At 36.6% G+C, this 14660-nt stretch overlaps 1 long non-coding RNA gene across 7 annotated transcripts; it reads right to left on the reverse strand.

Moving 5' to 3' along the window:
• Positions 1–1862: 1862 nt before the first annotated feature.
• Positions 1863–14421, reverse strand: LOC149015962 (uncharacterized). Of its 7 annotated transcripts, none has more exons than XR_016173603.1 (7): positions 14242–14421; positions 11428–14124; positions 6397–6504; positions 6175–6269; positions 5895–6041; positions 5668–5802; positions 1863–2257 (listed from the first exon to the last, which is right to left on the reverse strand). It is a non-coding gene; the product is annotated as an uncharacterized LOC149015962 (long non-coding RNA). The 7 variants fall into 7 exon arrangements; XR_016173602.1 differs by having other exon boundaries at positions 11428–12354; positions 14050–14421; XR_016173601.1 differs by having other exon boundaries at positions 11428–11827; positions 12135–14421.
• Positions 14422–14660: the final 239 nt, after the last annotated feature.

Below are 14660 nucleotides of genomic sequence, written 5' to 3' on the forward strand. Positions count from 1 at the left end.
AATTTAGTTAAGTTTGTATGTCAATCTTTTTCTTGTGAGTATTGTACAAGAAATAGATTATTGTTGTCTTGCTTATGTCTTTTTTTAGTAGAAATTATTTGTTCATGAAATGGGTTTCCTATTTTAAATTTTAATTATGAAAAAAAAAAATCGAGCTCTGCAGGTGAATGTTGTGTTCTTACATTTGTTTTTTGGCATTATTTCCGAACTCTGCTATCATCTATTTGCTTATATTCGAGCTCTGCTTGCACTTGGCTTATTGTCACCTTTATATTGGAATAACACATAACACATAACACAGACAATGACATGCATGCAGTCTAAAGAAACTTCACCTATTTTGTTTGGTTTTTTGTGTGGGCAAACATTTTTCACCTGAGAAAATAAAAACCAACACATAGCTAGTATATTGCACCTGCAATTCCAAGTGCCAAACGTAGTTTATCGCCTTCCATACTTAGAACTCTGAATATGAATGACTTCAAGAGCTAGAAATGGTAGAGAGTTAGGAAAGAACTGAACACAATGCTTGGTTTTTCAGATCTGGGTAATTGCATCCATATTTATAGCTGGTGTTTGCATGGAATCCTAGAAGGGATATATGGGTTTGATTATCAGGAGATAGTTGGTGTTCAAACTAAAATCATAAGACAAGCACGAAGAGAGAGAGAGACAATCCATTGTATTTGTGAGTTTGCTTATGTCGAGACGTCAATAGATTTCCACTAACTTGGTAAAGAAAATGAATAATTACTATTAGCCCACTGTACTTTGATTTTATTACTATTGTATCCCCTATACTTCACAAAATTATTAATCCAACCTTCAACTTTGTCTATAATTACTATTGCCCCCTACCGTTAAGTTCCGTTAGTTAACTGATGATGTGGCATCTTTATATTTTCTCAAAAATTCCAAAACACCCTTATACTTATCTCTTTACTTATTTACCCTTTTGTCAAGTTACAGTAGTACCTTTAATTCAATGTGGACAAAAAATAACTATAATCCGTTTTATTCTAAAATAAAAAATAAAAAAAACTAAATAAAGAAATAATGATTGAATAAAACTCAAATAGAAACAGAAGAGGAAGGAAAATCGAATTCAACTCAAATTGGAAACTGAATATCTCCTAAATTTTTTTTTTAAATAAATGAAGTTTAGTGAGGGTGGGAAACCAAATTGGATTTGGATTTTGTTCATTTATTTAATTCAAAATAAATGAAGTTTAGTGAAGGTGGGAAACCAAATCGAATTTGAATTTTGCTCATTTCTTTAATTCAAAATAGATGCAGTTTTGTGAATGTGGAGACCAAATTGGATTTGGATTTTGCCCATTTCATTAATTCAAAATAAATGAAGTTTAGAGTAAAATTGACAATTAATGTGGTTTTATAAATGGGATAACATCGTCTTTTGATTTCTTAATTTTAATGAAGGGCAAATTAGACATTACATATTCAAACTTAACGGCAACTTAATACCATTATAAGGAAGGGGGCAACAGTAATTTCGTAATTTCGTAAAGAACAAAGTTTTATTAATAATAAAATCAAACTACAAGGGACAACAATAATTATCACTAAAGAAAACCATGTTTTTTTTGTACTGGAAATCCGGAAGTGATAGTCAGAATCTTAAATTAAATATCTTTTGCTACTCAACTCAACAAGTTGTGTCCTCTGTGGAGTCAAATATGTTGGCCGCAGGCTTATTCCCAGGCTTTTGGCCAGATTGTTTATTTTTCTCTCCCAGTAGCTCAAGTGGAATTGAATTGAAGGGTTTTAAAATAGCATAAAACGTGCATATGCCCGGGATAGATGTTAGAATAGCATCTGATTACTCCAATTTTGCTGGGGTCAGTGGGTAAAAAGCCATTAAGTCTCAATGCTCAACCACATCCAAAGAAATCTGAGACATGACCGATAAAACTGCAAAAAAGTTGTACTGAGCAAGACGAAAGTTCGTCTATTTTTACAACTGCTGGCATCTGCAGTATAAAGTCGTCATATTAGAAACTGTACATATGAAGAAGTGAACCAATAGCCGGAGACTGGGAAACCACGTATCTCACTTCGACTTCCATTGTCAAAGAAAAAATGTTCCCGCAGCAATCTGTTGACCCCGTGAAATGGTGTTTCCTTCATCCAACTAATTTCAAGAGAAACTGTCCAGGTCTAGCTGGGAAGCCTGAAGCTTTTCAATTTCGAGTCTCAAAGTTCCTTTCACAGGTTTATGGATCTTCCACTTAGCATCCTAAAACAAGGGATGAAAATGTATGCATTATGAGATGCTGGGTACAATTAATTAAGAATCAACTAAAAAGAAATATGATATCAGCACATCAAGCAATAGAAATTAGCTCAAGCACAATGACAACTGGAAGTCAAGAAGTAAATAAGATGCAGAAAGTAGAGATAAATTAAGCAGGAGCAGTTCAAATTGTTATTACATGGAGGCTTCCCCACAAGCAGAGTTAGACAGGGACAATTACTTGGACAAGGCAATGATCTGTTCATTTAATTTTGGATTAGCAAGTCAAACTAAAAGATGCCAAAGATAAAATAGCTGTCACAGTGCCCAGGTGAACCATGGTGGTTAAGGAACTAAAAATCCATGGCAACACAAACAGGGCAAGAAGACCTAATATTGGTGACCTAGACAGCACCAGTAAACAAGGTAAGAGAGACGGGCTTGGATGTACACGTTGTCTGGACAACTAAGTTAAGACACTCATGAAAATGATAAATTAAATGATTCATCCAAGAAGACATCACTAAAAAATTTAAAAAAGACAGCAGCCAACCAAACACGCTAACTTTCCTCCTTTACCTGGGTTCAAACTGCCTGCACAAAACACAAACACAAGCCCTGTCAATGCATTGACTCTAATTATAAACCTTTGTTTTTAATTTTCATATTTTTAACAAATACTTGCTGTTTTGGAATAGGGAAAAAGCTAGCAAAACAACCAGTTCTTTGGCAAAATTGCATGTCCGCACTCCTCCCAAGACCCAGATTACTGTAGCACCACCTCCTATAAAATGTCTAACATGATCTCCACAACCCAAGGGGGTAAAAAAAAAATGCATATCAACTAATAGCCCTCCAACAAGGCAAAAGACTGTACATGTACAGAGCAGCAGAATGTCTCCCTTTGGAATATTTTGGTTCAGCATAGAGAATTGACAATGTAATATGACGTTTTAAGTTAATTCATTTCCAATTTAATTTGATAAGTTTAGTCAAAACAAAACGTCAACTTTATAATAAATATATACATAACATGCTCTAAAGAATTTTTTTTTTAAATGGTGCCACTCAAGTGTCGAAACCCTTTTTCTTTCATTTTAGGGTTTACTAATTCAACTCAGTGTGTATGTTTCAGATTCCAACCACCCAATTACCATAATCCAGATAACACAACCTGATTCAATCAGAACAAGAACCTATGACAGACTCATGCCACCAGGCACCATTGTGACTTAGACTTTTATTTCTGCATTTCTAATCTACTTTCTGTTTCCTCTCTTGCGTCTGCTCTTTTAAACTCTTACAATCCCAAAAAAAATAGTAGCATAGAACCCTTTTTGACGCAAGTTTTCTAATAAATGAAAAATCACAAAAACTTCATCTGTAAAGTAAACAAATAAACTGTTGAATGCAGTCTAAATCAACCTAAATGAGCATATTGCAAAAATGATGAGGGAAATTATTTTCAAAACTAAAACCTCATTAAGGAAAAGAGGGAACAAGAAAGATACAAATACCAGTTTAGAAACTAAAAATCAAATCAAATAGAGTAACAGATTACTTGCAAATAATAAGCTATCAAGAGTGTTGGACATGGGTGTGTGGGAAAATGGGCAAGGACGTCATCCCATTTGATCAAGGATTCCGTGTTTACCAGAGGAGACATCATAGAGATCATTATCCACTGTGTCTCTGTGGATTGTTGATGAGTTCTGTGGCTATCGTATTGCTAGAGCACACCCTGAGGACCAACACTTGTAACCTGAGGTCAAGGCATCGAAAAAGCCTCTGAGCAAAATTGCTGGGGCAGACTGCATAGAAAACTTGCACCCCCCCCCCAAAACAAAAAAAAGGGACTCTGCTTGTGCGGGAGCCTCTCAACAAAATTGCTGGGGTAAGGCTGCAAGGGTAGGGTGACTTTTTCTTTTCCCCCTACAAGATGTCTTGTAATCAGCCCATTCCCTTCTTCCCCATGATTTACTTAATAGGCTTTAGATACCTCTTGTGACCATTCACCCTCCCCCATGGTTTGCCCTGTTCCCTCTTTTAATGCTTATCAGTAGAAACATAAAGCTAATGAAGAATAGTTCCTCTCACACTTGATTACTCTTCTTTCTACTTTTTCTTCTTCTTGCCACCATTATTTGTTCTATCTTCTTCTTGTTTTCTCCTAAACCCTGCTTTCCTATTTCTTCTAATGCAGCTCTCTGTGTTTTCTTTTCTGTCCAGAATTTCTGTATCCCCACCCCCTGGTCCTTCTCCTTTGTCCTTGTAATCTCCAATAATTTTGCATTGTTCAATGAAGTTAATGAACTGAACTACAATGTCAAGGAAGCTGTTTCACTAAGAGCGTCCCCTAAATCTGAACAGTATTCATTTTTCTAACCTCTTAAGTGTCGCCTGGTTTCAAATCCCCATAGCATCCAATTGAACATTACTAAGTTGAATGTCATTGCTAAGTTGAATGTATATAGCGTATGATTTTTGTCATTCACCGCCCATTGTTATTGCTGTTTGCTTCATGTATGTGTATCATGTACATAGACACAGTAAATGAAATTAAAATAATCAAAAAACCTATAACTAAATTGGACCCAGCTCATCATGATCTGTGTTCAAAAACAGATTCAGAACAGTCCAAGACCATGCCGCATAATTATTGCATCATGCGAACCCAATCTGAAACCCAAATCCCATCTGGACAGCAGGTTAAGTTGCTTCAACAAAATGAAGATACCTTGAAGGATGTCCAACTAATTGGGATGGGCAATGAATCCTTGCCCTTGAGACAACTATACTCTTGGTCGTACATGATACAGTGCCTAACCTAGGCATGTCTTTCCTCACCACTTTCACCTAAGGTCATTTTGATTGATGTGATTGAAAATGTGAACTATAATTATATACAACCTCATGTGAGATGCATGCATGCCAACATGTCAGGACCCTCAGTATTAGTTTATTTTTGAACCAGCCTAGCTTGTATATATCAAAAGACAGCTAGTGGTAGAGCCCAGTGTATTTAAATCTGAGCTGTGGACCATCTCATGGATGTACACATTGACATCTATCTAACACCCAACCTAACAAACAGAATTTTGTATCTCTTCTCCAATTGTACTATGAATATGGGATTCAATAAAGACCTTGACATAGACAAACTACAACCTGAAACAACAAGGACATCATACACTATAATTGATATTAGGTTTTTAGACAACAGAGAAATTGTGTGGTTCGATAATGCTTTATTGTTTTTACTAATAAGTTAGACCTCCATCTGCAACCAACAACCCATTCATTAACTAATTTTCCAAAGCAAGACAAACGTATTTCAAATTGAAAAGTATGGATGGAGATTTAAAGGAACACCAAAGTAAGGACAAAAAAGTAATTTAGTAACAAGAGCATACTTTTATAAGGCCACTTTTCTTGTCAAGCATAGTCCTTCCATATTTTGTTTTGTGCTCTTTCCCATGATCATCTACTAAGGTAAGGCAACAATCTTTTTTAGGTAAGTTCAGCTTGCAGAATCCAGTAGGAAGTCCCTATAACAGAAACAAATGCTGCCATAATTAGACAAGCAAGATTCACCCTTATTCATTGAATTTATGCATTAAAGAAGGTGTTTTGACCTCACCAGCCAAAAGCCCCGGGTAACATGAGACCAATGCATAAATTTCCGGGTTCTAGGTTTGATTGAACCTCCATAGCCTGCTCCATTACAGAAGAGTACTGTTGGTGAGGTGCTTGAAACCGATTGTTGGTTGCCCTCTTTTGCTTACAGCTTCAAATAAATTAAAGGGGCATGATTATTACATTCATATACAATAATTCAAGAAAACAACCAAGAATGAACTGAAACTGGCAACAGACAAATAATACAACCAGAAGAATAATAGTGGTTCAGAAACACTCACTAGCTTCTATTAATCTTTGGTTCATCTGCAACTACTTGTTCAAATATCAAAGATATTTACATCAACTCAGTGCATTATAGTTCTCAAAGGATGAACTACAGAAGAAGAAGAGAGAGACAGTAATATATCGGTAAAAAATGCTGCAGACCTGGACTATGGAGTATTCAGTACATCTGAGCAGTAAAGAAAAGGAGAAAAAGAGAAAGGGTTTTCTAGACTGACCTGCAAATGGTTAAGAGAAGAAAGTGAAGCCGGAGGAGCAGAATATATTTTTTTGACCCGTAACAGCTTTGCCTTTCTCCTGCTGGGTTTCTTTCTTGTATAAAAATGCTAAAGAAAACAGGGAAGAACAAGCACAAGAAATCATATAACAGTGACATTAACTGCTGCAGAACATGAAGAATGAGAATGAAGGGGATATTTGGTACTTCAGAGCAAGGAAGAAATTGACCGAATCGCAGGTGATCCGGCCTTCGACTTCATCGCCCGGACCAATATTTGGTCTTGTACTACCTTTTCAGCTAATAAACCTGGACGTTTTGACAACTTGAATTTATCTTCGTATACTCAATCGTCCGTGCCGGCTCTGCTGTCACCTCTGTTGTTTGGTGTGGTTCTTACACAGTCACAATTGCCGCTGTCGTTGGTGTCTCTTATGCTAAGCCTATCTTTCTTAATCTATTTTGATAATTATTATAATAAAATGAAAATGGTAGCAATAATAGATAGTTTAAAACCATTATAGATCTGTCCTGGCTACATATTTTTTCGGCATCGATCTTTGGCTGCAACTAAAGGGGTTTGGCTGGCATGCTTCCTTTTTGTTCTTGGTTTCCTTGTGTTGTGTCTTGGGGTGTTTGGGGCTTGGCGTGGTGTTTGGGCGAGGGTGTTGGTGATGGGATAGAATCCAACTGGAACGTTGGAATGGTTGTGTGGTCGTTTCGGTTGTGGTCGTCTCCGGAATTTGATACTTTTCCGATATTGTTTCGTTTCGTTTTTTGCGCATTTGCCGTTTCGCAATTTCGGTCGTTTTCTTCTGTTGGAACTGGGACAGAGTGAATTGATCTTCCATGCTATTCTGGTTTTCGTAAATATCCTGAGATTCAGGCTTTCTTACTGGAATGAACTCAAAGACTGAAATCTACATTGTGATGCTTCACTTGGAGCAGTTAGCTTTCATGAAATCTTCATCTCATATACCATAATTTAGAGACATAGCTAAACCACAAAAGATAAAAAGGGTTTGTAGGATTGGAAAAGCCATCACTACCAAAGAGTTAAGAAACTAATAAACCAAATGAGGGATAACATAGAGATTTATAGCACTGAACTAACCAGTAATCAGATGAAATTGATAGACCCTAAAACATGAGGGGAAGTGCACTGACATAAGCTTGAACACTAGTCATGAGGGGAAGTCATCAAAGTGAAGTCACAAAAATCTGGTTTATCTACACACACACACTCAACACACAAAAGTTGGTTTAGATATAAAGGCAAAAGTCACCAAGGGGAAGCCATTAGCATGCCAATATGCCATACCTGGTATAGATAAAAAGGCAATAATCAGCTATGGGAAAGTCAAAACTCAAGAGAAAGATTCAAACAAAAGCAGCCACTAAGGTGCTGCTCTCCATATAAGGTTTCAAAAAACAAAAAGACACCACTCATTAGCCCTTCAAAGGTTATCTGCACATAAGCAACAAACAAACAATATCAAGCCTTTACATTTAAAATTACAATAAGCCATCTTAAAGTTGTTTAATACCCATGTACCTGCAGCAAAGAAACAGAAGCCGCTACTCACCTGTTCAGCAGGCTGAGATAAAGAATATTACCCTAAAAAAATGATGCATCATATTTTAAGTCATTTATGCCATCTAATACAGTTCCCTCTTTAAATAAGAAATATACCTGAGTCTCAGATGTTTGAGATGAATGGATGGTCAGTATGACAAAATTAGGTGTTCCATGCTCTTATAATATGAGTAGAATAGAGTTAAAATGAAAAACGTGAATACTTAAGAGTCTAAATACAACCAATTACTTGAAAGTGAGAATAGTTTACCATTACAAGACCACTTGGATGGTTGCCCAAATTTGAGGGACCATGACTCATTGCCTTTTGGCCTTTCCTCTTTTTCTTTTCCAACACACTTTTAATTCTCTTGCTAACATTGCTATTGGAACCCTCAAATTTCTTCATCATTTTCCTTTTGAATCCTTTAAAAACATTCACATTAGGAATCTTATCTAGGAACTCCTCTTCCTTTGAATAAAGGGTAGACAAAGCAAGAGTGTCCAAATGTTGACAGATATCATGAGCTATACTTTTCACATATTCAAAACCCTCTACCGATCTAGATGCTTGTGATGCAATCCTTACAAAGGTGCGACAAACAAAAGTATAACACTTCGTATGATCTAAGGTCACATCTTCTTCAACTTGTTTTTCTTTGTTATATGTTGATGACATATTTCTAGCAGTACGTGTCCATCGACTCAAAATGTATGCTTCAAGAATAAACTTAATGTCTAATTTGTCTAACACCTTCAACACATGACAACATAGTATGCTTATTGATTCAAACTTTTTGCAGCTACATTCAACAGTGAAAACCTGTGGATTGCATTTTACTTGATATTCCTTCTCTGTCTTTTATATCCTAACAACATATTCCCGCACTTTTGTACATTCAATCCGGTGTTTTATTTAGCACATAGACACCCAGTCATACTCAATTTGGAAGATGTCAAATATTTTGGGAGTGTACAATGTTGTTTCCTGACACATAATAGGAGAAAGTTCATGCTTATTCTTTGGTCTCTTATTTCGGGCATTAAATTCGGCATTCAATTCATTTTCACGCTTTGATTCTACTATTCTTCCAAATTGTTCTAGAAAGTGTATAATGTGCATAGTACACTTTGTGTGCTCTTTCATGTCAGCATTTAAGCTTTCACTCAATTGTGTACTCCGCATTCCTCCTGTGAATGTATATTTCATGTAACACCTTGCCCATTGTGTTTTAGTTTGTAAGCATGATCCAACCATGAATTATCTCCAACAATATAGTACGAGCTGAAGGAATTTCTCTATGTAGTCTCAAAATCCACTTCCTCCTCATACTCATACATACACTTTGAACTATTGGTAGTAAACTTGTTACATCATTTCTTAAGTTCCCTAAATGCTTGATTGCATTTTGCATTAGGTGCCATAAACATAAACCATGAAATGTTCCACTAAAAACCTTAGAGATTGCCAATATCATGGCGGCATCTTGATCGGTAAAAATTGTTTTGGGCTCTTTTTGTGCATGAGTTTCCAAAAATGTGTTGAATAACCACTGAAAGGATTCCGCTGTCTCATTATACAAAAGAGCTGCACCAAATACAACTACTTCTTTGTGATGATTAAAACCGGAAAAAAATACCAAAAGGCATGTTTTCCTTATTGGTATAGAATGTTGTATCAAAGGTAACATCACCGAAAAGTGCATAATCAATTAACATCTTCGCATCAGCCCAACATATGTTTGTAATCAACTCATCTACATCCAATTGCACCATATAAAAAAATGATGGATTAGCCCTAACTTCATTTCCAAAATAACGAAGCATGCTCCCCACTTTACCATAATGCAATTCTCCTTTATGCCGGCTGGTCTGTAAATAATTCTAATGATCTATGGGAATATAACCAATGTTATGATTTCCACCAGCCTGTACACCCATGTATACAATCATGTCCTTGGTTCTAATCCCAGCTTTATTAGCCAACTCAATTTCATATGCTTGTGCCTCTGAGATTTTACATTGTGAACGCATCATGTGAGTGGTAGATGGAGTGTGCAACTCATGATTATGAGCTTCAACAAAATCGAAGCCTTCATACTTCCCATTTTTCATATACTTGATCCTTATACGAGCTTCATAATCATTCCTTGTCTCCCCTCTTGGATTCTTGACTGTAGGTCTGTCACGCTTATCTCCCATTTTCAAACCCTGTTTCGAGCATGCAAACCTCCAAGATGTTAGCTTTGAGCTATCATCTGCACTTTTATGTGCATATTGTCTCTTAATACTAAAGCCCATCATACAACCATAAGAATTGTAGAACTGATAACCATTTTCTTTAAAATTAAATTGCATGCCGATTTTAGGCTTAGTTTTGGCAACTCCATCCATTTTGACATTCAACATCCTTCACTTATCTTCTTTTCCCCCAAGTATTTGAAGATGATAAGCCTTGACCGTAAAAGAAAAATGCATAAAAACTAATAAATAAGATATATGAGTATAAAATCAAATGGAACAAGATTGCACAAAGCTGCATAGATTAGGACTAGTAACTAGGCGTAGATCTAAGATAACATTAAGAGAAGTGGTGAGAAAGCCTATGCATAGATTAGGGCTAGTAATTAGTACAACTTCAAATAAAACTTATTGGAATGCAAGGATCCAAATAACCCACCCCATTTAATTAGGAAAAGTCTCGTTGTTGTTCCACATAGACACATATTATCTATCAAAAAGAAACTCAAACATTTCACTTATCATAATGCTTAATCATTGAGCTCACCTAAGTTAAGCACTGACAATATCTTACTCTATAGCATGGTTTGATAGAAGGAAAAATAACTCCTATTATATTAGTAAATGTTGGCATTGATGAAACCAAAGCAAGAGTAACAAGTGCAACAAAACATAGGTCTTCTATGTATAAGGTCCAACTGAAAAGGCCAATTTCTTGCAAGAAATACACACAGGAGAATCAATTCATATGCCAGCTACATTTTACCAATTTCTAATTCAAGGCAAAATTGGGTCAATCATGCTTCAGGTAAGTAGGATTATTTTGAGGTGTAATGGTATGCGGAATCTTGGAAGTAAAATGAAGAGAAAGTTCACAAGAACACTACAAATCTGCCTTCTTGAATACATACTCCTTCGAAAGCAAATCCATAGTAAGAGACAGAGATCCATCAATAGCAAACTCGATTAAATGAGTAATTTTCTAGTTTAATACAGCATAGGGAAGTAGAAAAAGCTAGGAAAATGTAGAGATGCAATCAGAAAGAGTTCTACTTAATCAGAGAGATGCAATCAGTGTTGAACCTAAACCTAAATAGGAAAATGAAAAAACAAATACATTGAAACACATCAATCAGGGAACACGAAGAAACAGTGAAGAAAAGGAAACCGATCTGTAAACAGAAGAAAAAGAAAAAACGACAAACACATTAATACCTGCCCCACCATCACCGACGATCAAAGCTTGAAGCTAGGGTAATCAACAGTTTGCTGGTTTGGTAGTGCCTATGGATATAGAAACCATGTAACAGAAGGAGATCAGAGAAGACACCATAGATTATTCGAAGCCCTAGAAAAGGTAGAGAGTAGAATGCCTACCATTTTAATGGATTTCCTTGCTGAAAATTTTTAAAAAATGTAGAGATGCAATCGAAACTCACCAAATCCAACCATTCTTGAAGACGATGAATCGCTGATGACTACTGACCTTCAACGACGGGGTTATGCCACCGGAGTGCCCTGATTTCTCGGAATCATGCTTCCAAAATCACATCGTCGGTGTGGGGAAGAAAAAACGAGAGAGAGAGAGGGTTTGGGTATCGGGTGAATGAAGGACCTGTTATTGTAAATTAGTAAAACTTTAAGAATTAAAGTGTGAGAAAGAAAATCAATATTTACAATAACCTTTCATTGTTTAAATCTTAGCCGTTGATTTCCATTTTGATGACATGGCTCAATTAGAGCCGTTGGCAGCAACCAGCAGCTGCTGCCACAAATAAAAATCCGGAAATATACTCCTGCGACCCGCACAAAACCCTATTTCCTTAAAAAATCGCAGAAAGTTTTAATTCTCTCTAGCTCTTTTTCAGTTACACTCTCATCTTCAAGAGAAATGGTTTAGTATGCAGGGAAGAAATATTTACCTCCATTTGATGTCTAACTCTCCCACGCTCTCTCATCTTCAGGTTCTCGCTTTGAGCTTTTCATCAGCGGGAGTCTCGTCTTCTTCCTCTCGTTACCTTAATGAAACACCGCCATTAGCTAAAGAGGGATTTACAGATGATCAGCGGTTCACATTTGGCACATCTTCTTGCTTGAGTGGACGAGCGTTTAACCTTTCCAATTCATTGCGTGATTTTTTGTCTGTAAATTGTTTAAGTGGAGTCAGTTCTTGTAGGTCCTTTTCATACGATTCTTTCTATAGGCATTCATTTTCTCATTGTAAGCTTTAAAAAATCTTCCTCATTGCTGTTGGATGTTGTCTTGGATGGATTTCATTAGTAGTTGAAATTTGATTAATTTGTTTTGTAGTTTTCTTTACTCGAGCTTCGGAAACTAAGAAGACTGAAATTGCTGAGGTTAAGAAAACACAAATTGATGATCCGAGGCAAGCTTTCCTCAGTCTCAGTCTCAGTCTCAGTCTTCATTCTTTTGTTCAGAGTGAGAGCCTTAGCAAAACAACTAAGTTGGGTTATTGCAAATTGCCAATTGCCAGTTGCAGGATTGAAACTAGGAAACATCCCCTCGTGCTATGCAGAGGATAAGGCTGAATACATTTGCCTCTCCCATAAAGTGATTACCTTATGTACCCACCCGAAAGTGAAATAGTCCCTCTAAAAGCTTTTGCGGAGCAGGAGTTCGCTCCGAAACTTGGATTAACCATAAATAAAGAAGGTCGTGTAGAGGATGATGTTTCCTAGATGAAGTGGAGAGGTTCCTTCAGGGTCTTATCTGATTGACATATTCATTCAAAGCTCAAAGAAAATTTGTATAGGACCATTGTACGACCAGCTATAGTGTAAGGCATGGAGTGTTAGGCTATTAAGAAGCATCATGTAGATAAACTTAGCACAACAACAATGAGGATGCTAAAATGGATAAGTGGAAAAACAAGGAATGATAAGGTAAGCAATGATCCTATCAGAGCTGGTCAATAGCAGCTCCAATGCATAAGCTACAAGAAAGCCGGTTGAGGTGGCATGGTTGCGTTCAGTGAAGCCCTTTCGATGCCCCTATATGGGAAGTGATTCAGTTCAGATCAACTACAAGAGCTAGGGCAAGACCTAAGACAACCTTAGGAAGAAATAGTGAGAAAGGATATGCATGGCCTAGGCCTTGTATCTAGTATGGCCTAAAAAAAATTGATTGGAAGGCAAGGATCCATATAGTCAACCCCATTTAGATGGGATAAGGCAAGTTGTTGTCATTGTTGTTGATATATTGTATTCTTTGTATTTCAAATCTGATTTCATTTTGGGGTCCATAGAAACCACAATACTTCACCAAACACCATTTTGCTCAAAATTTTGAACATTGGATGTCAATGAATCCAATTCTCTTACCTTTGATCCCTCGCTATTGCAATGACAGCAAAAGATTGTGTGACATATCAAGCTGAAAAGGAATGCACAAGCACATATCCTAAATTCCCCCACAAAATATCACTATATGAACCTCGCTATTGCAATGACAGCAAAAGATTGTGTGACATATCAAGCTGAAAAGGAATGCACAAGCACAATCCTAAATTCCCCCACAAAATATCACTATATGATTCACCTGTTCACATTTAAATGTTATAAAGTAGCCCCATTCACATACATTACCAGTTCCATCAAATTCCTACTTTAAGGACAGAAATTTCCTAAGAAGACGAAAGACAAGCAAACATCTAATTGATGGGTTTGGCTTTATAGGCATAATGACTCTACTGTCTATAGCAGTGACGAACAGCAGAACAGGTTAACCAGAAGTTGGGACCGAAGGAGGAGAAATAATATGAGAATATAAGAATAACGAACAAAAGAATGAAGACTGAGACCGAGGAGGAAAGCTTGCCTTGATCATCAATTTGTGTTTTCTTAACCTCAGCAATTTCAGTCTTCTTAGTTTCCGAAGCTCGAGTAAAGAAAACTACAAAACAGATTAATCATATTTCAAACTAATGAAATCCATCCAAGACAGCATCCAATAGAAAGAATCGTATGAAAAGAAACTACAAGAACGACTCCACTCAAACAATTTACAAACAAAAAATCACGCAATGAATTCAAAAGGTTAAACGCTCGTCCCTCAAGAAGATGTGCCAAATGTAAACCGCCGATCTGCAGATCCCTCTTTAGCCAATGGCGGTGTTTCACAAATGGAGGTAAATATTTCTTCCCTGCATGCTAAACCATTTCTCTGAGAGTGTAACTGAAGAAGAGAATTAAAATTAAAGTTTTCTACGATTTTTTAAGGAAATAGGGTTTTGTGAGGTTCGCAAGGTTGCTAATTAGGATAAGATTGATTCTATTTTTAATGACCAGGGTCTTTTTGATTCTGTAATTTCAGTTGAAGGGAATCGCAGTCTCTTGCTATCCCTCCTGAGATTTAGGTTTTTAATGTGGTTTCAACTTTTAAGTCTCAACCCTTGATCCATATAAGGCGTCTGGACCTGATGGTTTCAT

The sequence above is a fragment of the Hakea prostrata genome, chromosome 5, assembly GCF_041222555.1.
Source record: "Hakea prostrata isolate BN-2017 chromosome 5, UWA_Hpros_2, whole genome shotgun sequence".
Lineage (NCBI taxonomy): Eukaryota > Viridiplantae > Streptophyta > Magnoliopsida > Proteales > Proteaceae > Hakea > Hakea prostrata.